We start from the raw sequence: 25241 nt of genomic DNA, 5'->3' as shown, positions 1-25241 counted from the left end.
GGTCTAATTTCAGCTTTACCAGCCTTGGTAGTGTCCCTTTAAGTTTACTAAGTCGGATATACCTGTAAGCAAGCAGTCTAATGTTTTTGTGATCTTGCTGCTGTGAAAGTATTTAATAATAAGCCTCAGAAGTTGGGAGGTAAGAAGGAAATCTATGATGTCTAATGCCAAGGTGGTGTTCAATGTGTTGAAAGTTGATTAAATTTCCTTTTAACACCCCTTGAAACTGACATTTCGCTACCGTTTAAAATTTTTTTCCTCTAAACTATTTTTTATACCCTGATTTAGAGTGATATACAGCAAAGTGGTGGCTATGAATTGGCTCAAAATGATTCTAGGGGTAATGAGCAGGGATTGCAAAAAGTCTGCTTCTGTTCATTTAAGGAAAGTAAAGCTAACTTTATCCTGCAACTGCATGCCAAGGCAGGGCCAAAGATTTGAGACTCCTCAAATAGTGCCATCCGAATTTTATCGGTTTGAAGTGATAACTAGGTTCCAGAATCCCATAGATTGATAAAAGAAAAATATATTTAAATAGATTAGCGCAGTCTCAGCTATCAGTTGCAAAATTGCTTGCTATATTCACATTTCCATTTTTAACATTACATCTGTTTTAATAGAGCTAGTCTAAATTTGAAAATTAAGAAATACAGCATACTTCCATTTTGTATATCTCAAGTGTAGAAGACAGTCTTGAAACCCAATAAATGCCACTGGTAGAGTATTTGTTGACATGTGTAATGTAGAGCCTTACAATTATTATTTGAGTGCTCAAATAATACAAAACAGAATACCCTGCAAATGGAACAATGCAGTAGCTTCTCATAATTGATCATCAACTGAAATCATTACAGTCATTTATTTAGTACCAACTGTGTACATTTTTCCTCCACATTATTCTGTTTCTCTCCACATCAATAGTTAAAAAAAAAATAGGAATTTAGCTAGACCTTCTTAAAATAAGTGTGTGAAATGGTAACTATTTTCTTTTGTTTTGAGTCCAGCCCAGTGGTTCAACCTTATTAAACTCAGTATCTATTCTATATAACAGATATTCAAAAATGGCATTCTGTGCAAGAAGCAAAAGAAAAGAGCAGAACATCCATGTGGACATTAGAATTTTAAAAAATTAGGAAAAATATTAATAAGCAAGATTATTTACATGTGATAAGAGAAAGTGGGAAATAATCTTAATTTATGTGGGGATAACATCCCTCCAAAATATATATGATATTCTTGTAAAATAATTCTCTATATTAAGACACAGGATGGAATAATGTTAGAGAATCACACAAAGCATATCTTCTACCTTGAATTCCCACCACATGGCAAGATATATAGTCAACTGTAGCATTTGACCAGACCTTGAGAACCTTAGTCTTTTGTAGGTTATAGGGGATGGAGAAAACACTAAGGTAAGAAACAGTAATATAAGAAGGGATAGGTGTGTGGTAGAACTCTATAGACAGTATCAGAGTAGGAGTGGAAAACCTCTGGCCACATAAGAATAAGCAAATAAATCCAATACATAATCTTCACAGTATTTCTTATCATTGTGCAATAAATGAATTTAAATGTAAATATAAACTATAATATGCTTACAATCTTTATTAATGGCATACCTGCATTTCATGAATCTCTACTACTTAATAATAATTTCTTAAAATACTACTTAAAGGAGACTCAAATATTCTTTATTTTATGTGTGCACATGACAGCTACAAAGAATGACACAAATGAAGTGTGTTGACTCAAATATCATGAGCAGCATTGCCATAGATGACATGATATCCAAATATGGTGAACAACTCTTGATGAAATTCCAAACTAAACCAAGTAAAATTTTTTATAGATTTTCACCATTATACATTTCTGGACAACTCCATGTAAAAACTGTGCACGTGTCAAATGGTACAAGTTCAAGGCTCAGATAATTATAGTTTATTTTCATTATATGTATTTCTCATGGAATATTCAAAATTCATGAAAAATGTAAGACAAAATACTTCATTGTGGTGGACTATCTTACTCATTCAAGTCATATAATATCCTTGTCCCCACCCATTAAATGCCAATACTGTCCCTCCCCCAATCATTGTGGCAAAAATACCCTTGCAAATTTCCAAAATGCCTCCTAGGAGAAAGAACAACCTCCACTGAGAAAACTTGGTTCCCATCTATGCTTCTTTTTCGTAGCTTTGTGATAAATAACACTTTCTAGTTGAGGTATTTATATTTAAACCAAAATATGTTACCATTTTTGTATGGATTAATAGGGCATTTCTTTACTTATAGAAATCCAACTTTACTGCCAATGACTAAGAAATATTAAGTTGTAAATGTTAATACTAACTTACTAATTTATGTGATCCTAGGTAGCACATTTATTGGGCAAACAGTAAGATTTCATGTCAGAAAGAGCTGGTTCAAGTCTCACTGATGTTTTTTACTAGTGTGACCAAGTGCAAAATACTTAACCTTTCTAATCTCTCATCACTTCACCTGAAAAGTGCAGATAATAGTGGTAACTTACAATTTATAGAGGCAACATAGGTTTTAAAAAACCTACTTAACAATTAACCAATATATGTTAGCTATTGTTATTGCTGCTCTTATAAAAGCAGTTTTTAATTTGGGCTACATATTGGTTCACTTTTGGTTTATTTATGAAAAAACAAAATATCAGCGGATATTAAACTGAATAAAAAACTATGGGCCCTATCAAAGTAGGTAATTTAAAACACATAGGTAACATTTGCATTAGAACAAATGTGTTCAAAAATATGAGATATGAATAAGCTATTTTTTTTTATTAGAGAAATAACTTTTTTCTAGTTGTTACCAATTTCATATAGTCAAGTCTTTTCTTCCTAGTGTCATGAAAGAGTTTGATTTTGCTCTCCCCAATGCAGGCTGAGAAGTGCCATAGTGAAACTCCTGCTTTTATTTCAACACCAAGAAGGGATTGCACTGTCATTAGTCAACATGGTTTTCAAGACTAGGCAGGTTGACTTAGCTTCCCCAGAGCCTAAAGAGTATTTTAAATTTTTTTTTTGAGTCAGATTGAACACATTTTTTCTCTACTTTAAACATCTTAAGCATGTAAACCAAACCACCCTTATTATAAATGTTCCCTGGGTAAAGATATGGCACATGTAAAAAGTGTGAATGTATGCTTCTTTTTCCTTTATCCAGCAGTAACTAAGGACTTCTTTCACAATGAAGTCATCTGGAGGGTAAAAGTAAGAAAACAAAATAAATGTTGCCAACCAGAGCTGTGACTTAAACATAGGTCTTCTTTCTCCCAGTCCCTCCGTCTGCACTTAACCCTCTGCAGAGCAGTGGGTCTTTGGGTTGGTCGATATTTAAATCGTATGGATTGGTAGCATGGTTAGCAATGCATTCTTTTTAACCAAATGTATTGCAATAACATTTGCATATATGCCAGGACCTTTTACCTGTAATCTCTAAAACTGCAATATGTGTTTTAAAAACCTCAGTCTTCTGATGTGTCAATACCCCACATAACCCCACCACTTTATATGATTAGTGATTAGACTAGGAACCACCCAACCCAAATTAACTGGTTTGGCCTGAATGTTAACTTAAACACAGCTGTTTTTACATAGGTCTCTTGGCAGGTTTGGGATTTTACTATAAATGGGATTATTGGAAGGATCCTGTAGATGGATTTATTAGTCTTTCCTTCCAATCAAGTGAAGTACCTGTTGGATCAGATGGCAACTTTGTTCCACCCTCACAGACACACTGCCTCGTGTGAAGGGTATGTGCACAGTTCCTAACTTTCTTGCCCTTTTTTTCTCCCAGACTTTGCTCTCTACATGCACCCTGTGCCCCATCCCTCTGTTCTTATCCTGCCTTTTTTTGTTCTTTTTTTTTCCCCCACAGCTTATTTCACCCCTGTATTAACTTGTTTGTTGTCTGTCTTTAGTGTCCTCTGAGGCAGGGGCTTTGTTTTGTCACTGTTCTAACCTGTGCCTGGGAAATAAAACAATAAATATTTGTTGAAGGAATAAAGAAAGCAAAGATTTTTCTTGGTCGCTATTAATGTAATCAATTTATGAGACTCTTTTTTTTGTTGTTGCCTCAAGGGGTCCAGCTTAAAATTATACTTAAATATAGAAAAGTAGATCAAGTTAGAGATCAACTCGGGAGCAGAATCATTATGCTATTTAACCCTGTGTGGAAATCTGAGAACCAAGAAATCTTAGGAGACTAAATGAGGATAACACTTAAAAGCTTTCAGTGTGCTCTTTCTGCATCCCAGAGAAGAAAGCTCTAAAATCCTATAGAAAGGCAACACATTCATCTTTGTATTACAATCAAATAACTTTCTTCAATAGTATGATCAATCCTATTTATGACCAATGACATTTCCCTTAAATGCTACCTACTTCTCTCTTGAGTGAGTTGGAGTAATAAGAATCAGTCTACTTGCCACCTCCCAGAGTAGTTAAGGATTAGAAGTTGTTTTCCTTACTTACCAGTTTAGCTATCAGCTGTATTCTCAAGTCGGTAAAGACTGTCAGAGAAAACACAGACCATGAGTTCTAGCTCCCATATGGTACAATTGGGAAGTTCATAAGTGACCAGAAAACAGAAGTCACATATTTCATATATTTGCCCATACTCGTATATCATGTATTTTCAATGGTAACCTACCAATTGCAATATATATTGTCAAAATCAACTGATGTATACTGAAAGGTAATTATATTTCCCCAGGAGGTCTGTGGATTCATAATTGCATAACTATCCATGTAGTTTACATATATTTGCATGCCATGCTCAAAACTCCTCTGACCTTCACATATGTAGAATAAAATAACCAATAAAATCTTACAGTAGTTGCGGTAAGGCCAAATATTCAGAAATTCCAGAAGGCGTTAAAAGTTGGAATGGTCTGTGGAACAGTGGATCAACTTCCCTGATTTTGTTCCTCGCATTAGGGAAAGTTCCAGAGTGAGCCACAGAGCACCACCAGAAAGAGAGGATCAAAACGAAGACTGCTCTCGAAACGGTTATGTCTGCTAATGCTAATATATCGAACATTTAATTGGCTTAAGGCAGCATCCTAGCTCCCCTAGGAATTGCTCCTGAGCTCCTAGGTACGGAAGTAGAATTCTGTCTCCACAGACAGTGCTGGTGCCAGAATCTCTATACAAATGAACTGCCTTTTATTTTTTCCATTGCCTTCTCTCTCTTCCAAATCATACCAACATATAGACTTAACTCAGAAAAACATATTTCAGTTTAAAGTTCTTATTTTATTAAAGCTTAGAGAAACTTAGTAGTATATGATTCTGAGGTTTATAATTTTCCTTTAAATGAGCTCTAGGTTAGTGTGTAAAAACTCCTGTGGATTTTTCCCTTTGTTTAAATAATATCCTGTAATTCAAGGCAATATACTTTACTATACAGCATGTTAAAAGCAAATAGGAAAGGAGTTTAGCTCTAAATTAAGGTTCCTCCATCAGCGTTTCTACTCACTCTGGATATTTTCTGATACAGAGCTTTGGTCTCTCCTTTCATGATGCTATTCTGCGGTAGTAAAGCAAGTAACCACAGCTTCATAATGCTAAGCACTCCAGTGGGAAACAGAAACAGAGCGCATAAACCTAAGTATTCATTTCATGAGGTTTTATTAAAAGGCTTCACCTCTAAATTGAGCTGTCATACACTGTTGGGAAACTTTTTACCTCAGTTTATTTTCACTATGTAAAACATTAAAGGAATGGAATTTCTTCAGCTTTTTGTATAATGGGCATGACCTCTCTTACACTCCACAAGCAATCTATACTGCATTTAATCAAATTGGCTGGAGAGTGAAATCAGGCCATATGTTTTCCCACTTTTCCCAATTTTCAGAAATGACCCCAGCCTCGTTAACAGGCTGTAGATTTTCATGTATACCTAGTAAGCTCTTTGGCGTTCTGACTGAGAAACTACACTGCATGATTAAAAGATATCCTTCAGATGAGAAGGACATTGGGTAATTTATAAATCATTCATTTGTGACACAGCTTTGTACAGTATTGCAAGGAATTGCATTAGCTGCTTTGGCAGTTTCCTCAAATGCTGCTTTCAGTTGACAGTGTCATAGGTCATTACTGAGTTTTTCCTTATGTAAGCAATACTAACTTTCTATTAAAAATACTAATTTCCACCCTACTACAGTGTCTTTTGAAGTAGTGTGTGTATTAAAAAAAATCAAGTTGCTTTGAAATATTAAAGGAATATATTTAACTGAAGGGTTTTCAGATAGGTTGTTTTTCCATATTCCTGATGACAGAAAGATTTTAGCCTACAAAGTCAATGGTAAATTTTATTAAAGTCATTATTTTCCCATTACAGGCCTCATGCTTTAAATAAACTACAGCTGACAATGCTGTCTTACATACTGTCATACTGTAAAATGTCCCCTCTTTATTACCACAGGGACAACTCATTTAGAACTTTGAAAGTGTTTTTACATTAGAGTTGCTCATTTGCAGAGCTGGCCTATGGCTGTGTTTAAAGAATGTGGTTGATACTTCCATTTAACTCTAAATATTCTAGGGAAAAATATAAACTTGCCAATACAATATTTTTTAGATAAAGATTAATGTCCCTTCTCCATAGATAAAATATATCTCAATCTTTCCACGTTAGAATGCTCTGACTACTTATGACATCATTTTTCCCACTAGCTCATTGAGTATAAGAGCAAAGCACTTATTATGTATATGACATGTTTTGTTTCAGGAATTTTTATTTTCCTCCAAATTGCATTCTTTATGAATAACCATACATCCTCTGCATCATACAATGAATAACCAAATTATCATACAATGAATAACCAACATCCTCTGCATCACCTTGATCAACATAATCGTGATTAGAGGAAGTTGAATAATCATCCAGAAAACATTTTCATTGAAATCAACAGGAATATGTTTATTATTCTGGAGCCATGGCATATCACCCTAAATGGTACCCATTTAACACCCTGTATAATACACATCTTGTCACACCATCCTATAGCTTATAAAACAACTTTTTCTTTTCTTCTCCATATACACCCAAACTCCTACCTATTCGCATACACTACCATGAAGAGAACAGAAACAATCAGAGGGGGTCATATGTAATCAATGCCGATAAATCCACATGCATTTCCCAACCTCTTTTCCTATTTTAAAGTATTTTTTCAAAGTGCATCTATACTGTTCAGGACTACGAAAACCAGATGAGCGTTTACCCTAAAGTCTTCAAACTCACATGGTCAGAACTGCTGGACTCTCCTTCCCTTTGGAAAAAAGAGCAGAACAGGAGAGGCCAGTTGCATAGTCAACTCTAGGAACAGATAGGGTTGTTCTAGTACTCCACCCACCAAATCTGGCATTGTTTTATTTTAAATCGTGCTGCACTCAGACTCATAGGAAAAATGAGAAGATATTTATAAACCCTTGTCCTAGACTAATAAAGGCTTGATCAATAGCAAGTCTTTGATTTCAAACCCAGTTCTCTCCTGTTCGATCTTCAGACAGTGATCTTTGTTGCTGGCCTATGCCTACATTCAGGTCTTGTTGGTATCTATTACCGTGGCCATTTAGACTAAGTGAAATAGAATGGCGGCCATAAAATGCTCTCTCCTGGAAAGATGAAATAACTCATTTCAATAATATACTGTAAATGCATAGCTAATGTGTCATCCCTATAAAAATAGGAAATATTGTTTAATTAACAAACATTTGCAAAATTTTTTTTTTTTTTTTTGGTTTATTTCTTCAGTATAATACTTCAACTAAGTTCTGTTTGGCTATTTTGTATTTAAATCACTCACACTCCCCACCATACACACATATACACACATTCCACATACGCACATACACATACAACACAACGCATGACCTATGCAATAACTATAATAACTCTGAATTTTCCCCACATTCCCTCTATACAGCTTAGAATCCCAGCTAAATCACAAAATCACTGAAGTTCCTTATACTACATGGTGTGAACCTAGATGGTATCGAAATGCCTGATTTGTGATGTATGTATTACTATTCACTTAAAAGTGCTTTTAATACTTTTTCTTATCAATGGAAAACTTTCAAGATATTTAAAAGCAATGCCTTTAAACCTCCTGGCTGCAAAAATGGCAGGTGTCTGTATGAAAGTGGTAGAATACATTTAAAAGATATCACTCATAGGGAAAAAGTGTATTATTGCTTAGAGTCCATTTATATACTTTCTACTGGGAAGAATTTGTTTGGGGGTGATGTGGGATTCTTTCCATTTGCTCAGTGAGAACATTAGCTGCTTTATAGGGCAATGTTGTTATTTTTACGAAAGATGGAGAAATGAAACATTAGAAAACCTTCCTCGCAATCAGAAGAGCTGCGTTCAGCAATGATAAATAAAGAGGCCAGCAGGCTAAACTTAAAACCACAAATCCTTTAAATAGAAAAAACTAAAATTCTTTACCATTAGGCAACCTTTTTGGGTTGCAGAGGAGCAGAAACCTAATGCTTATGAAGCAAGACTTCTGACTAATTAAGGAGAACAAGAGAAAAGGATTGTGCCCACTATTCTTGAACAGGTTATCTACAGTAACTAATGCATGTATTGAAGGCACAGTGACATGATACATCAGCATTAAAAAAAAGGCGGGGTGAATTTTCTTAACAAAGATCACTGGGATAAGTCTCTAAAACCTGTTTCAGTGAGAAAGTCCATTTCAGAACAAAACTAAACAAATAAAATAATTTGTGTCCTTTTAACCTGCACCGTCTCCATTTTGCTTCCTTCATGAAGAGTAACTAAAATGTCCCCTTCTTCCCATCACACTTGCAGTCACTGGTAGCTGTGAACCTCTGAAAGTCCACGTGTCATCAAGGGGAAGCTTTTACAATCACACCGTTAAAGGCAAAACTTCCCGAAACTTACCACTCTCTAAAACAGGAATTTTATGTTTAAGACTAGTCGTAATTGCCATGTAGGTGATGCTGGAGGAAGGGTCTTGAGGGGACCGATGGCCAACCTCAACCCACCCCATCCTCTTACCAGGTTCTTGACTCTGTCACAGGAAAGAACTTAAGAGCAGAGTCACTCTAGAAAGTGAGAACATGTTTAATGTTACAGATAATAACTACAGATTCCACAGACAGAGTGCAGCCTAGCTTCAGACTGAGCAGGGCCCACATCAAGTTTAATGCAAAAGTAAGAAATACGCACTTAAAGTTCAGTACAGAGCACGGGCTGGCTCAAGACAGTGAGCAGCTGCTTGCTGAAATTAAGTTTGATACAAAGTAAAGCACACACACCTCAGCCAGCAAAGTGTGGGTTGGCCCCAAGAAAGTGAGCAACTACCCCACATTCTGCCAGGATTCAGCTTTTGTAGTTTTGCTATCTAATGAATATTCAATTAAGGTGGTGTTTCTCAGTTTTGTAACAGTCTTGCACATGATCAGTTGGTTTCTTTCTGGAGCATGTTCATTGGTCAAATCCTATCGCACATACTGAACAGATTCAAGAATATTCTGTGCTCTTTAGCACCACTAGTGGAAGTTATTTAAGGGATAAGCTCCCCTCCACTGAACATACCCATTTGCATAAGCCAGACCCTTGCCCTCTCCATTTCCCATGTTGGTGCCCAAAGTAGTCTAACTAGCAACAGTAACTTTCTTCTAGGGGCAGGCCTGAAGGAGGGGCCTGAAGCCTTGGGCAATGGCTTGAAACCCAGAGGTGCGTCCTGTAACCTGAGCCCAGGGAATCCGAGCACCTCCTATCTCATAAGTATGATAGTCAAATTGATAAATAATTTACAAAGAAATGATTGATTTTCAACATAGGAGCTAAGCTGTGACTTTGAGAACAGTAAACATTTGGACTAGAAAATGGTTGACACACCATTACTATGTCACAGATCCTTAGAATTTAAAGCCCTCCAGTTTTACCTATGAAGAATTGCTTCCTGACTGGAAAAAATGGCCTGCTTAAGTTCTTGGTACTCATCAGCAGGGATGAGTGGATGTGGAAAGTTTCTTGACATATTCGTACTTCTACTTTGGGTTCTAAAGTTGCAGGAATCAGTTTGGTTTTTTTGCACGATCGTTGTTTCAAGTTAAGTGCATTCTAAAAGTGAGAAAGTATACATGGCTTCGGGGGCAGAAGAGGAAGAATACAAATTTTCAGATGCTTTTAAGTAGAAAAAATATTGAATGCCGGTGTCTGAGAGTGAAGGTAATCTCCTATTTGGGTTTTTTTTTTTTTTTTCAATTTGACAATGAAACACAGAGTCAGAAGTAGAAGCTCCCCTTATGCCTGTGCTTGGCTATAGCGTGCCTAGTTATCTTTCATCCCCGTCAGCCTTCCTTGGACCTAGCAAGCAACCAATATTAATTTGTAGTTGTCAACTCCTGTTTCACTCGTCCTTCCTAATATCTTTGGGAGCAAAGAGCAGAGCATTGAATTAGATTGGCTTTATTGCTGATTTGATTAATTGGTAGAAAATATTCATTCAAAGAGCAATGAAAATAGATAAAAAATGTTGATTCAGCATTTATAGACATTGATAATTCTTTAAACCATAGTTGAAATCCTTTGTCATATATCCTTGAAAATATTACTGTATTAGTCTGTTTCTGTTGCTTATAACAAAATACCTGGAACTGGGTGATTTATAAAGAAAACAAAATGTATTGTTTACAGTTTCTGAGGCTGAGAAGTCCAAAGTCCAGGGAACACATTTGGTGAGGTCTTGGTGGTGGTGACAGTGATGGTAGGGTATCACATTGTGAAAATAGTGGAGCAGAGAGAGCAGAAGTAACCCTCACTTACTCTCTTTTTGAAGCCTTCAGAACCATGCCCCTGACCATTATTATTAATCCATTCACTACTGCACAGTCCTACAATCTAATCACCTCTTCAAGGCCCCACCTTTCAATTACCATAATAGGATTTCCCACCCTCAACAGTTATAGTGGGGATTAAGTTTGGGGGGGTGGGTGGCATTCAGCCCAAGGCAATTACTTACTAGGTTATATAGAAGTATATAAGTATTATAATATACAGTATATGCATATAAGTATATATACATGCATAAGCATGTAAGTATTATGTACAGTGTTTTAAGTTATGTAAGCATTACTCACTGGGTTATACAGAGGTATAAACTCTGAAAGATATATAAATGAGTTCTATACTGACCATAGGAAATAATGTTCTTAAATACAAGCAGGAGCGTCTCACTGTGGAATGAAGAATAAACAGACTTCAAGGTCAAGGGGATGTGCCCATCTGAGGCCTGTGCCACTCTTCTATACCAAGCTCTAGAAACTTATAGACCTAGAAGTTTCTGCTCACATGTTCCTAACTATGCTTCCAGGGACTGCAAACCCCATTCCCTGGGTCCCACCTTCCAAGGGCAAAGTGCCCTTCCTGGTGCATGCACCTCTAAACCTGAGAATTACTCAAGCAGTTTCTAGTACTCAGGCAGAGGATGTGGATGGAGTTTGGATGTGGGTTAGGGTGTTCAAGCACATGTGCATGAAACTCCTCAAAGTAAGGGACATGTGAGGGGACAGGCTGGTAATGGTTTAGGAATTCTCTAACTTACTCATTAACATAGAAATGTCTCAATAGTTTTAGAAATGATAGATGTACTTTAAAATTTCAAATTAACATAGAGAAGGCCACAGAAAGAACCACACAAAAGGACTAGAGGAAATGGTATTTGGTATTCACATAGGATTGGGAACATGGTCTGTTCCCATCAGCAGAGTGAAGGACCTCATAACAACGTATGGGGCATAGATTAGAGTACTCAGAAAGGTTTTGCCTCTGGAACAGGGATTAATTAGCCCCAAACTAAATATTGCTCTGTCCCACCAAACAAATGGTAAAACCAGACCTGATGGTAACAAGATACTTGTAAGTGAATTAACTGCATCCTTGAAGAAAGCTCAAGAATATAGAAATAGAAAATTTTCAGCACTCCAAAATATAAAATTCATAATATGTGGCAACAAATAAAAAATTACCAGGCATGCAAAAAAATACAAGTAAATAGGACACATAACAAAAAGTAAAACCGGTTGTTTGAAACTGGCTTAGAAATCACATAATGTTAAAATTAGCACACAAGAACATTATAACAACTATTGTAGCTGTATTTACATGTTCAAAAAGTTAAGTAGAGACATGAAAATCAAACTTCTAGAGATAAAAACTGTTTGAGATGAAAAATAAACTGGATGGGATTAATAACAGATAGAAAATTGCAGAAGTAGTTCATTAATGAACTAGAAGACACAGGAAAAAAACTTTCCATAATAAAACACAAGAGAAACCAGAATGTTAAAAGGTGAATAGAACATCAGTGTGCTGAAGAACAAACTCCAGTTTATTGTACATGTAATTGAGTTTCAAAAAAAGAAAAGATGAGAGAAAATCTTTAAAGAAATAAGCACAATTTTCCAAATTTGATTAAAACAATAAACTCACAGACCCAAGAAGTTCAATGCATTCCAAGCTCAAGAAAAGTGAAGAAAAATACACAAAGGGTCATCAAAATTAAATTGTTCAAAACCAGTAATAAAGAGAAAATTTTAGAAGCATTCAGAGGAAAAAGGACACATTTTATACAGAAAAGCAAAGATAAGGATGATGACAGAAGTTCCTCACCAGAAACAATGCAAGTAAGAATGCAGTGGAAAATGTCTCTGTAGTACTGAAAAAAACTCCCCCAGTTAAAAAATGAAATCCATGTCAACCTATATTTCTATACCCAGCAAAAATATATTTCAAATATAAAGGCAAAGTAAAGACTTCTGCAGACTTTCCTTCTAAAGCAGTATTAGAGGGAAATTTACAGCTGGAAATGCCTACATTAAAGAAGTCTCAGTGATCTATTCTCCACCTTGAGAAACAAGAAGAAAGTAAAACAAATAAAACCCAATGTGAGCAAATAAAAATATGAAGACTAAAGTGAAAGACAATGATATAAAAACACAATAAAGTCAATTAAACCAAAAGCTGGTTTAACCAAATTATGAAAAAAAAGAGAGAAGACACAAATTACTAATAGCGGGGATGAGAGAGGTGACATCAGTATAGATTATACAGAAATTAATAGCATAATTAAATACTATTTTGAATAAGTGTTTGCCAATAAATTTGACAACAGAGGTAAAATGGAAAATTCCTTGAACAATACTGTCAAATCTCACTCAAGGAAAAAAAATAAAATAAATACACATTCACTTATTAAAAATTTGAAATTATGTTAAATATTTTACTACAAGTAAAATTCTCGCCCCAACTGTCTTTATTGGTGAATTCTGCTCAATTCTTCAGGAAGAAATGATATCAATTTTATATAAAATCATCTAGAAAGTTGAAGAAGAGGGAATACATTGAACTCATTCTGAGGCCAGCATTACCCTGATAAGATATCAGACAAAGACATTCTAAAAAGAAGAGTACATAATAATATCCTTGATAAGCACAGATGTGAATATTCTAAACAAAATTTTAGCAAACCAGTTCAATATTTATACAAATACAAATACCTCATGACCAAATTGGTTTTATTAAAGGAATGATTTAACATTTGTAAATAATTCTTGTAAATCAATGTAATTCAACAAAGGAATAGACTGAAAAAGAAGAAAAAAACAGATTGCTATCTCAATAGATGCAAAAGAAAGCATTTAATAGACTCCAGCATTTATTTCTGATAAAAACTTCAGCAAACTAGGAATACAAGGAACTTCCTCAACCTGATAAAGGCTGTCTACAAAAAACTTACAGCTAATATCATACTTAATGGTGAAATTTTAAGTGCATTTTCCCCAAGATAGCAACAAGAACGGGATGTTCACTTGCCATTTTTATTCAACTTTTCAAGGGAAATTCTAGCCTGTCTTTACTCCTGAGCATTTCACTTTTTATGGCACTATAAACAGTAATTTTAAAATTTCATTTTCAGATTTTTTATTGCTAGTATATAGAAACACCGAAAAATAAAAGAAATCTAGATTAGAAAGGAAGAGGTAACACTGTTTTTATTTGTAGATGACATGATTGTCTATTTGGAACTCTGATGGAATAGACCAAAATGCTAATAGAACTATTAAGATAGTTTAGCAAGTTTTCAGGACACAAGACTGACATACAGAAATCAACAGTGTTTCTATATACTAGCAATAAGAAATCAGAAAATGAAATTTTAAGATTACTGTTTATAATGGCATAAAAAATGAAATATTTAGGAGTAAACCTAACAACATATGTGCAAGACCTGAAAAGTATAAAACACTGCTGAAAGAAATTAAAGACCTAAAAAATTGCCAATATATAACATATTTATGGGTTAGGAGATATAATATAGTTAACATTTCAATTTGCCTCAAATTAATCTATTGATTCAATACAATCTCAATTGAAAGTTGATCAATTGTTTTTATAGAAGTTGACAAGTGATTGGTTGGGTTAGGAACATAAAAAATAATTATGATTTGTAATAATGAATATGCTAATAAGGAATTTGGAAAATTAAAAAAATAAATAAATAAAAAATAAAAATGCTAAATATAAAAAAGAAGTTAATAAGCTGATTTTGAAATTTAAATTTAAATGTAAATGTAAAGAATCTAGAATAGTCAAAACGACTTGACAAAGAAATTTAAAGGTGGAAGACTAAAACTATTTGATTTAAAAGTTTATTATAAAGCTACCATAATCAAGACAGTGTTACAGCAATGGAGCAATAAACAAATAAATCAATGAAACAGAACAGGGAATTCATTAATAGACCACACATATAAGAAGAGCTCATTTTTGACAAAGGTACAAAGTCAATTCACAGGGAAGTATAGACTTCTCAATAAATGGTGCTAAAACAATTGGAAATCCATATGCACAAAGATGAACTTTAGTCCATACTTAATGGCATATATAAAAAGTAACACAAAATGAATTATAGGCCTAAATGTAAAATCTGAAATTGTAAAACATCTAGAGAAAAATAGGAGAATATTTTTTGACTTTGGATTATGCTAAGATTTCTTAAATACAACAACAAAAGCACAATTCATAAAAGAAAAATAATGATAAATTGGACTTCATCACAATGAGAAAGTTTTGCTCTTTGAAAGACACTGTTAAGAGAATAAAAAGATAAGCCAGAGCCTGGGAGAAATATTTGGAAAACCTCCATCTGATATAAAACTTGTATCAATAATATAGAGAAAACTCTTTCAACTCAGTAAGACTACAAATAACCCCCAAATTTAGACAAAATGTTGAATAGGCACTTTACTAAAGAAGATATATAGATGACAAAAAGCATATGAAAAGATGCTCAACACGATTACTTATTAGGAAAATGTAAATTTAAATCATAATGAGATAACACTGCATACATTAAGACAACTAACATTAAAAAGACTGACCATACCAAGGACTGGTGAGGCTATTACACAACTGGAATTCTCATACAGTGCTGGTGGGAATGTAAATGATACAGTCACTTTGGAAACCAGTTTGACATTTTACTAAAAACTTAAACAGATCATTCATATAATCCAGCCATTAATCCTCTACTAGATATTTGCCCAAGACAAGCGAAAGCCTATATCTAAATAAATACTGGAACATGAATGGTCACACTAGCTTTATTTATAATAGTGCCAAACTGGGAGCAATTAAACTGTCCACCAATAGGTGAATGGATAAACAACTTGTGATCTATCAATTCTATTCAACAATAAAAAGGAATGAACTCATGCAAACACGTGGATGAATCTCAAAATATTTATGCTGAGAGAAAGAAGCCAAGCAAAAAGCAAAATCTACTATGTGGTTCTATTTATAAAAAGTTCTAGAAGATCGAAACTGATCTATCATGAAAGAAAACACATCTATGTTTGCCTGGAGATGAGATGAGAAAGCTTGAGAGGGAGTGATTATTATGAGGAATGATAGATCTACTCACTTTTCTTGATTGTGGTGATAGTTTCTCATCTCTACACATCTGGGAAAACTTATAAAATAGAACCCTTTAAATAGGTAATTATATACTGATTATATTTCATGTAAGCTGTTACAAAATTATTATTGAGATCAATTTGATCCATTTTTCTTCCTTTCTTTCTATTCTTTAGACACCTGGAAAGTCAAAATTTTATATGCTTATTTCCTGAGTTCTTCCTTAAGGGACATTGTCTTCCCGAACTTAGAAGAATTTGAAGAGAGCTTATGTGAGGAGTCGTCACCAGCAACTCCCGCTGTTCTCTATTTTGTAATTTATTGTTATAAATGTGCCAGCTATTTTATTTAGCTGGCTAAACATTTTATTTAGACACTTGCATTTAATTTCCTTCTCCTTTTCTTCCCTTGGCTGTAACTCTCTACTTACGACCTTTTCCCCAATTGTTTAGGTAGTACATAGCCAACAATGTATATAAAACTTAGGGTACTTTGCTCTCCTTATTTTTCCTGGCTTGGTGTCAGATCAGTAAAACAAGGTTTGGATTTTCCAAAAGTTATTTTACTTGAAAGCCAATAGAGAAAATATTAATGCATGAAAAAGGAAGAAAAAGGGATTACAAAATACAACTTTATTATATTGTCTAGAGAGTAGTTTAGCATATAGAGATTTCTGGACACACAAATCTAAGTGTCTTTGCTGTTGTCAGTGTTCACTTCCTTCTCCTCGTAAGTCTTCTAAAGTGAAGGATTAACTGTACTCAGTTATGAGCATTAGCTCTGCCCTTCAGTGAATTTTGGCACCTTTTCTCGTTGCTGTGTATCAGTATCTGCTCTGTCTTCTGTTACTGTCTGTGTGGCTTCCAGTCACTTGATGCTCTTGCCTTGAGAACTAACCACTTCACATCTGCTCTCCTTCCTTCCTAGTTCAAGTGCCCAGCTCTGTTTACATTCTGAGTGTCTACTGTAATTATTTACTTTTGGGTAAAGTACATTGATGGATCTAATCTAAATCCATTGTGTTTACGGTTTCTTTCTAACTCGGTTACGCTTTCTATTTCTCCTGGTTTTTTTTTTTTTTTTTTTTTTGAAGATGTATTCAGGTGTTTCTCAGTTTGAATGGAGCATGAGGATGATTAAAAATAAAAAAAACAAAATGTGATTTTTATGTAGCGGAACACTAGTACTGTTGTATATAATTATCATCAGTCGTCTCGCCAGGAGAAATCTTGGGTGATATTATGCTTTTACTGACTGGTTAAATCCACCAAAGGAGGCAAATTGGTTTATAAACATAGAAAGAACTTTATTTATTAGTGTTTAAAATGATATATGGTATACTAGCGAATACTAAAGACTCCAGTGAATTCTTTACCTGCATCCTGAAAGTGCTGATGAAAGTCATCAATTTAATGAGAAGTCGTCCGATGCCACTTAGTTCACATTTAGTTTGATATAATAATATAGAAAGTTTCATCTAGATCTCTTAGGACTTTAGAACTGAGCATATGATTGGTGATTATTTAAAATCTCCAGTGATAAATTGGAGTAAGAAATGCATTAATGAGTTAATATGAAAATGATCACTAAGAGGGGGACACATGCATGCCCCACACATGCCATAGTCATTTCTCTCTGTTCATCACCTCTACATTTCCATCACGGTCTAAGTATCAAAGCAGTGTTGTAGCATGCAAGATAGTAATTCTGATTTGAAGTAGATTAAACAGAGCATGGAGCAACAATCCTCAAAACCATTTGTGAAAAGTTTCTTTTAAGCCGCTTTTGTAGTTGTATGTTGTTGTTTTAATATCAACACTCATTTTACTGGTTCTCTTGAATATTAGGTTTATGTCAAATGCAATATTTTGGTTTTATGTCTCAATATCAAGAAAAATTACATAACGACGATCTCAAAAGGCACTAAGTACAAATCAGAATGACTCAGTGGATCTCTCAATAACAAAGTCACACTGAATGAGCCAGCATGAATGATGAAGGTGATTAAAATATTCATCTTGACAAATATGTTGCTAACTTGTAAAGCCCATCTAAGCGCAGGTTTTTATTCTCACTAAAATTTAGGTGTTAGTTACTAACTTGAAAACATTCACATTTAAATATGCTCTATCCCACGTTGGAGTACATCACTGATAACCAATATGTTAAAATAAGCTATTAACTAACTTGAGAAGGCCTTAGGTTAAAGCTTCTTCTGCTATCTTTGCACACATTTAAAACTTAGGTAGTTTTATTACTGATTTAGTGGGTTTGTAGTTCTTCCTTGGTCTTCTCTCACTCCCCATTTTGGCTTACCATTTTATGAATGAGTACTTTCATACAGCTCCTATAGACTAGAAAAGCTCAATGTATGCTCCTGTCACTGCAAAATCATCACTTGTAAGGTAATAAGTGAAGATGTATTACATTGGTTATTTTTTATAATACTTAATTCTGTTTAAGGCACTTAAATTTTGTGGCATTTCTTATCTGACAGATTATGAAATTGTTTTAAATACTACTATGGCAGGCTGTTTTAATTAGCTAGGCCAACTTCATTTTTTATTCTCTTTGTCAATAGAGAGGAAAGGATGTTAATATTTATTTTCGCAGCCTACCTTACAAGTAGAAATAACTATGTTATGTAATTTTAGACCAGGATACGTACAGACTTTTTTTTTTTTTTTTTTTTTTGGAAAATTTCCTAATAAAAGGGACAGATCTTACTTTCTTACCCTCCTCTTTCTCTCTTTCTTGTACTTGGACGTGCTAAATGGGGCTGCAGCAACCATCTTGTTCCTATGAGGCCAGTCAACAAGATGTGCGTGAAAAATCGAAGTGCCAGGAATGGTAGAGTAGAAAGATAGGAAGATCTTGGGTCACTGAGGGCACCACTGAGCAGCTGCACCTCAACGTGCTCTTGCAGGCTTCTTGCAATGTGAGATCATTAAACAGCTTTATTACTCAAGCCTTTCTTAGATGTTTTTTCCAATACTTGCAGAGAAAAATATTTTAATTAATACAACCATTTTATTTTTTTAAAGTAGAGAAACTTCTCTACTTATGAAATTTCAATTTCCAAAATTTCTTTCACTTGAATAAATCTATGCCTTCTAGAAAACAAGGTAACTATTCATAAATAGATGGGGTGAGTGGTCATAGATAGTTATGTTATAAATAAAATAGACATGGTCATAGAATTATTAGACAGGAATATGCTTGTTTTGATTGTACTTAGTTTCAAAGTGTATCATATTTGATAAGCAAGAAAATAAGTTATTTAAAGTTCTAGTTTAGAAGGAAGAAAAGTTAAAATAATTAAAAGTAAAATCAGTGAGAAAATATTGAATGTTATACAAGGTTATGGGATAAATAATTTAATGGCAGATATGACTCTGAAGAGCAAATGGTGAATCATGAAAGAAAATAGAAAAAAAAGATTAACTGAATGAAAAAGTTCTTTTGGATATATGACCGGAAGTTAAACATTAATGTTTGCTACCTATTCAATTGAATTCAATTCAGAAATAAGGTTTGGTATTGGTCTGAGATTGTGGTGAAAATATTGCTGCTGAAAATTCGTTGCAAACCAGGGATGATTCACAATTTAAGGCCCATTTGAATGTTGTCTATGTCAAAATATGGCAGATATGGTAGCTGCAGAATAGTTTATCTTGCTCTTGTGGAAAGGATCAAGAATGAGAGGTTATGAATTGTGGCAGTGATTGCTAGTAACTAGTCTCAATATCTGCATTCTTAGTAACAGAACCCCAATTTTTATCTTGGCAAATGGCAGCCCAGAATAGTCTACATGTCATAGCCTCCCTGGCATAAGTGATCATATGACTAAGTTCTAGCAAAGGAGCTTGTCAAAGTGCCCTTTAAATGATAAAAGACAGTGGATATGCACTATTTACCCTTCTTTCGTTCTACTTCATGGAAATCAGATGTGATAGCTGGAACTCTCCTGGCCATCTTAGATTATTAGATTGAAATCAAACCCAGGAATGACCAAGCCATCTTGCAAATTGAAGTACCGCTAATATAACTACAACTCTCTCTGTCTCTCTTTCTCTTTCTCTCTCTTTCAATTAAAAATGAGGACAGTGTTGAAGTCTGTTTATTTTCTAAATGTGCAGAAGGACAGGAGTTAATTGTGGTCTTATCTCAAGACACTGATTTGTCTGGACAAATCTCAGTTGTGGTGGATCTAGCCTCGGCAATTACCTAATTACTGCTATTGCAATGTTTGGTAGAATCCCTGCTAATTGAAGATTGACTGATACCTCACATTAATGTCTGTCAACGAAAGAGTAAGTAGCTATAAATGTTTGGTATGAGTGAAAGCAGGATGAGAGGTGAGGCGAATATGGAAATATCTTTGCACACGCTGAAGATGGTCTAAGAGTAGCAACGATATCTGAGTTGTGTCAATACCCCAAAGTATATTTTAAACTGTTACAGATACACCTGTGTTAAAATTCTAAACATCCTAGGCCTGTTCAGTGAATCCTGGTCGTTTGTGCAGCCCACTGGAGGTGGGAGGGAGAGGAAGAGAGACGAACACCTCCATACGGTTATCTGTGGTAAAAGTCTAGTCGATAAAGTTTATTTTTACCTTTGTCTAAATCTGTTCTTATAATTCAGATTTTAAATCAGGAAAAGTATTCCTCTTAGTTATTTTAGAACCATTGGAATTATACTGCTCAGCAATAAAACCCCTCCCAAATCACAAGTTTACTTTGCTAGAAAGTTTTGTATATAGGATGTACTATCATATATAATTCTTCCATTCCTGAGAATTTTAATTTCTATACCTATGACGTATGACTCACTTCCGTTGATAGTAATTAGAAAATGAAGAGAGATTAGAATCAATACAAAATCAATAAAGTAAACAGCCAAATAAAATAAGACTTCTACTAGTGGAGCCGTGTGATAAACGTAGCCATGGGAGATGACACCCATAAATTCCCATATGATTTAGGTAGGGGGCTTGGCATAAGATGCTCTGTCCTGCAGTAGCTTAGCTAGGACAATAATTTTGTGAGAGGAAGAAGAACTGCGAAATCCGAAATAACAGGGAGTAAAGCCACTCTACTTCTGGGACTGCAATAGGACACAGGACACATGACCTTCAAATTCTAAAATCAGAGAGTCATTAAATTTTTGATGAAAATAGAAATGGGGAAAATGTCTGCTATTATAAGTATTATCAATAACAAAACCCAAAATGTATGAGTATATTGCTGAAATAAAGAGAGAGTGAGATACTAAAACAAATTTGGCTATCAAAGGGAGGTAAATTGAAATTGATTATACAGTATTCATTAACGTGAATTTAAGACACATAAATTGGTATTTGGCAATTGGCAGGCTCTTTACCTAGTATCCTTTCTTAACTGTGCTATATTAATGAATATAAACTTGCATTTATATTTTAAACACTTATAGACTTTCACAGATAGACTTGAGACCCTTAATCTCCTAACTCTACTTTTCCCATAGTGTACTAAATTCCATTCACAAATTTTCCTACTAAAGATTGTCAGAAACCCAGTTCTTGTGGTTGAGAAAGAACTAATACTATCAACTTGGAAGAGTTACATATTCCTAATGCAATACATCCATGTTAAAAATTAAGTACTGACATTCTAATACACACATCATTTTTGTATTATTTCTTGTTCTGTGTTATCCAGTGTTTCTCTAATTAGTTCAGAAGAAGGAAACCTGAGAATGCTAAGGCCGAGCTATGTGGTATTTCTCAGTGAAGATTTTAGAGTATCCTCCTTTTAATAGCAAAAGCTGTTCCACTTAAGTCTTCTAAGATCATACTACTTAGACCAGAACCTGTTTGCTTAATCAGTAGATAAAGACTTAAGTGGCATTTAAAAAGAAAGCCAGATTTTATTTTGGTAGAGAGGAGGGGTAAAAGATGACAGAGCTTAATTAACCAGACTGACAGGCTCCATAGATCTCTCAAGTGTTTAAATTAAGGATTGCAAGTTCTTGAAACTTGACAAGCCAGGCAGGATTGTCACTGCTGCTGTCTGAAGCAGAGGTAAGTACAGATTAGGCTAGTCCTATCTTTATCATAAGCATTTTGCCAGATCTAAGAACTTCACACTGTGAACAGACTTGAAGGTTTTCTTTATTATTGGAATACTAAAGCAATAATTAAATCCTCACACTGTTTAAATAAGCTTGCTCTTTTAGCAATAAATATTTGCTGTTAGACAGAATAGCATAATTATTATATTAAATGCACACACCCAGATGTATCCATTTATTAAAGGCAATACTCATTTGTACTGCATCCTAGATCACAGATTTCATGTATTCACATCAAACACAGACTGATGTGCACTGAATTACTGGCTGTAGTGCTTAGGGGCTAGTGAATGTTATTAGCTCCCACCCACCTGGTCAGAGCTTTCCTGTGGAATGTCTCCTTTCAGTTATTTATTTGCTCGGTGTGCATATATTCACAAGTATAAATATATACATATGCTTGGAGCATGTTCCACTACATTCAACATCTGGCAAGTCTCTATTATGAGACTTTCAATGCTTCCAATGAGTAATAAAACGGAATTACAAAAAGGGGGTGAGGATGGGGAGTAAATAATGCAAATCATGGCCTAGCAGTCTCTTTCTTTGAATCTAGGCAAGTATCAAATACACATCTTCTGTGAAACACCTAATTTGAATCTTTACCCAATTCCTGTTTACATGCTGATCTCTGGAGGATCAAAGGCATTTGGTTATTAGAAATACACCTTTCAGATATTTGTGTGTTGATACCTCCTTGCAGAGATAGCTTTTTAGCATGCTTACATTAAACAATGGCCTAAGCACATAAAATATTTTGAGGTGTTTGCAGAATAGGCACATACTTTATTCTTAAAAATAATTTTAAAAAAATCTTTACTTTCAAGAGGAAAAATGTTTTGGCTCTCTCTCTGTCACCTGGCTGAAGAATATATATATGTATATATATAAAGGAAGAAAAAAAAGTTACTGTGTGCAGTTAATATCGAACAGCAGCCATCTCCAGATGATCCCTGCTGCATCCAATTTCTGCCAAAATGCTTTCTGTTAAACCTCCATCAAACAGACACACGGCGCACAAAAGAAAACCTCATCACCAAGGGAAACTAATCCACCGGTGCGCAATGTAAGCCTGTCAACTTTTTATTATAAGAAGTCATCACTCATTTCAGTGAAGATTAAAAGTATGACTAAATTGAGAAAATCCTCTTAGCCATTTGGAATTTTAATAGAGGAGAAAAGGGGGTGAGTAAAATTTAGACTCTGTGTGTGTGTGTGTGTGTGTGTGTGTGTGTGTGTGTGAGCGTGTGTGTTTATATCTATATCTATCTGTGAGGCTGTGTGCATACATATAAATATAGAGTACGCACGTGCATATGTGTGCATGCACACACATATCAACATTTGTATTTATACATTATTTGGAGAAATGTTGGTAATTATGTATATAACTTCATCCCCCTAAAAAGGAAAAGCTACCAAAAATTCATACATAAACATGTAGCCTTGTGGTAGGTTTTCTCAGTTACCACAGACAAACAGTTTCTGATTCAGAGGAGCTTAAAAGATAAGAATGGAAAATGAGTCCTCACACGTTTAATTACATAGCCACTGGCAACAAGGTGTTACAGTGGCAGAATGACAATTGCTTTTACTCAGAGTATAGATTTAGGGTCAATATGCTATTTCATCCTAGTACACCAGAGCAGATGAGCACCATGTCGTTGCTGTGTTGGCCTTGCCATACTTGATCGCTGCAGGTAAAGTTAGTCTGATGTGCAATTAGAATTATAGGAGATGCATGCACCCATAGTTAACTGGAGCTGGGTTTCACAGGTCATATTGCATGTGGTGTGTTTCAATTAAGCTGTCATTGAAAATGTGGGGAATCTTTTACATTTAAAGACCACAATCTTCTTCCCTTTCCAAAGATTTCACCTGTGTGAAAGCACAATTATTTCTCGTCAGTTTGAAGTTTGAAAATGACCAGTTGTTATCCCTGAAGTCCTAAGTTACCTTTTTAAAATTCCTAGAGAACTTTAAATCTGTATAACTCCTCCCATGCCTTGGTGTGTTCTTTCTCCCTCTTTATTTTCACAGCACAGGAATAAGGTTGCATAAATTACACATTTGGTTGCTGGTTTCTAGCAGTAATCCTCAATGTAAGTCCACATGATCGTTGGAGAACAAACAAGTCCCGTCACTTGCCAAGAAGATAAACTACAACTGTATCTTACCTTTATGCAGTTACACAGGCACCAACTGGCAGTGAAGCGAGTTGAAATTCTTTCTGCAAATCACTAAAGACCATGTGCGACCGGGAAAACTGCCTCTTAGAGCACAGCAGAGCAGTGATGCTGACACCTTTGGGAGAAGAAGGGGAGCCTGTCAGCAGTTTCAGCGTCTTCTGGCCCTTTGATTAAACTCTTTCTACCCCCACCCTCACTCCCAAACTAACTAAACCTTTTTGCTATTCAAGTAGTGGTAGACAACCACTGAACTGTTTCTGCTTTGAGAACCTACTTTACTTTCCATAACCTTCCCTTCTATCCAATGAAAAGCAACTGTGGCCTTTTACTAAGTAAATGAGCAAATATTTTCCCAGTGTTCACCAGGTTAGATCCCCATTTAATTAAACTGGCTCATTATGTCCCTATCTGATTAGCAGAGTAGAATCAATTATTCAATGCACAAACATGGCTGCAGGAGCTAGAGGTGTATACAGAGCTGTTCATTTAATTCCAAGGACACTAATTAGGTACAAAGCAAGCAATAACTTTAACAATTGCAGGCACAAGCATACATGCAGTACAGGACAAGGGGATAAAAAAAAACGAAAAAAAAAAAAAAAACAGGCCTTCATTTTCTTAATAAGCTGGATTCTCTTCTCCCTAACAGGGTCAAGAAAAAACAGAAAGCGAGAGAGGATGAAATGTAGATCAAGAAAGCTAAGCATCCAGGAAATAACCCTTGGGATTTGCATATGTAATGGTGTGCTGCTACTTTTGTACTTTATAATCAAACAGTAGGCAATTATCCAAATTATTGACAGCAGATTTCTCATTTCAACTGCAAATTAAGGCCATTAATAAAGCTTTCTAATGCAAAAGTGACTAATTAACTAATGGAATGGAACTCTGAAGCTGTGATATCAAAACCAGTCCACCACATATTGTGGAAACACAGGGGAA

Source organism: Cynocephalus volans, chromosome 12 (genome assembly GCF_027409185.1).
Source record: "Cynocephalus volans isolate mCynVol1 chromosome 12, mCynVol1.pri, whole genome shotgun sequence".
NCBI classification, from domain to species: Eukaryota; Metazoa; Chordata; class Mammalia; order Dermoptera; family Cynocephalidae; genus Cynocephalus; species Cynocephalus volans.
Note: the sequence above shows the minus strand (reverse complement) of the source record.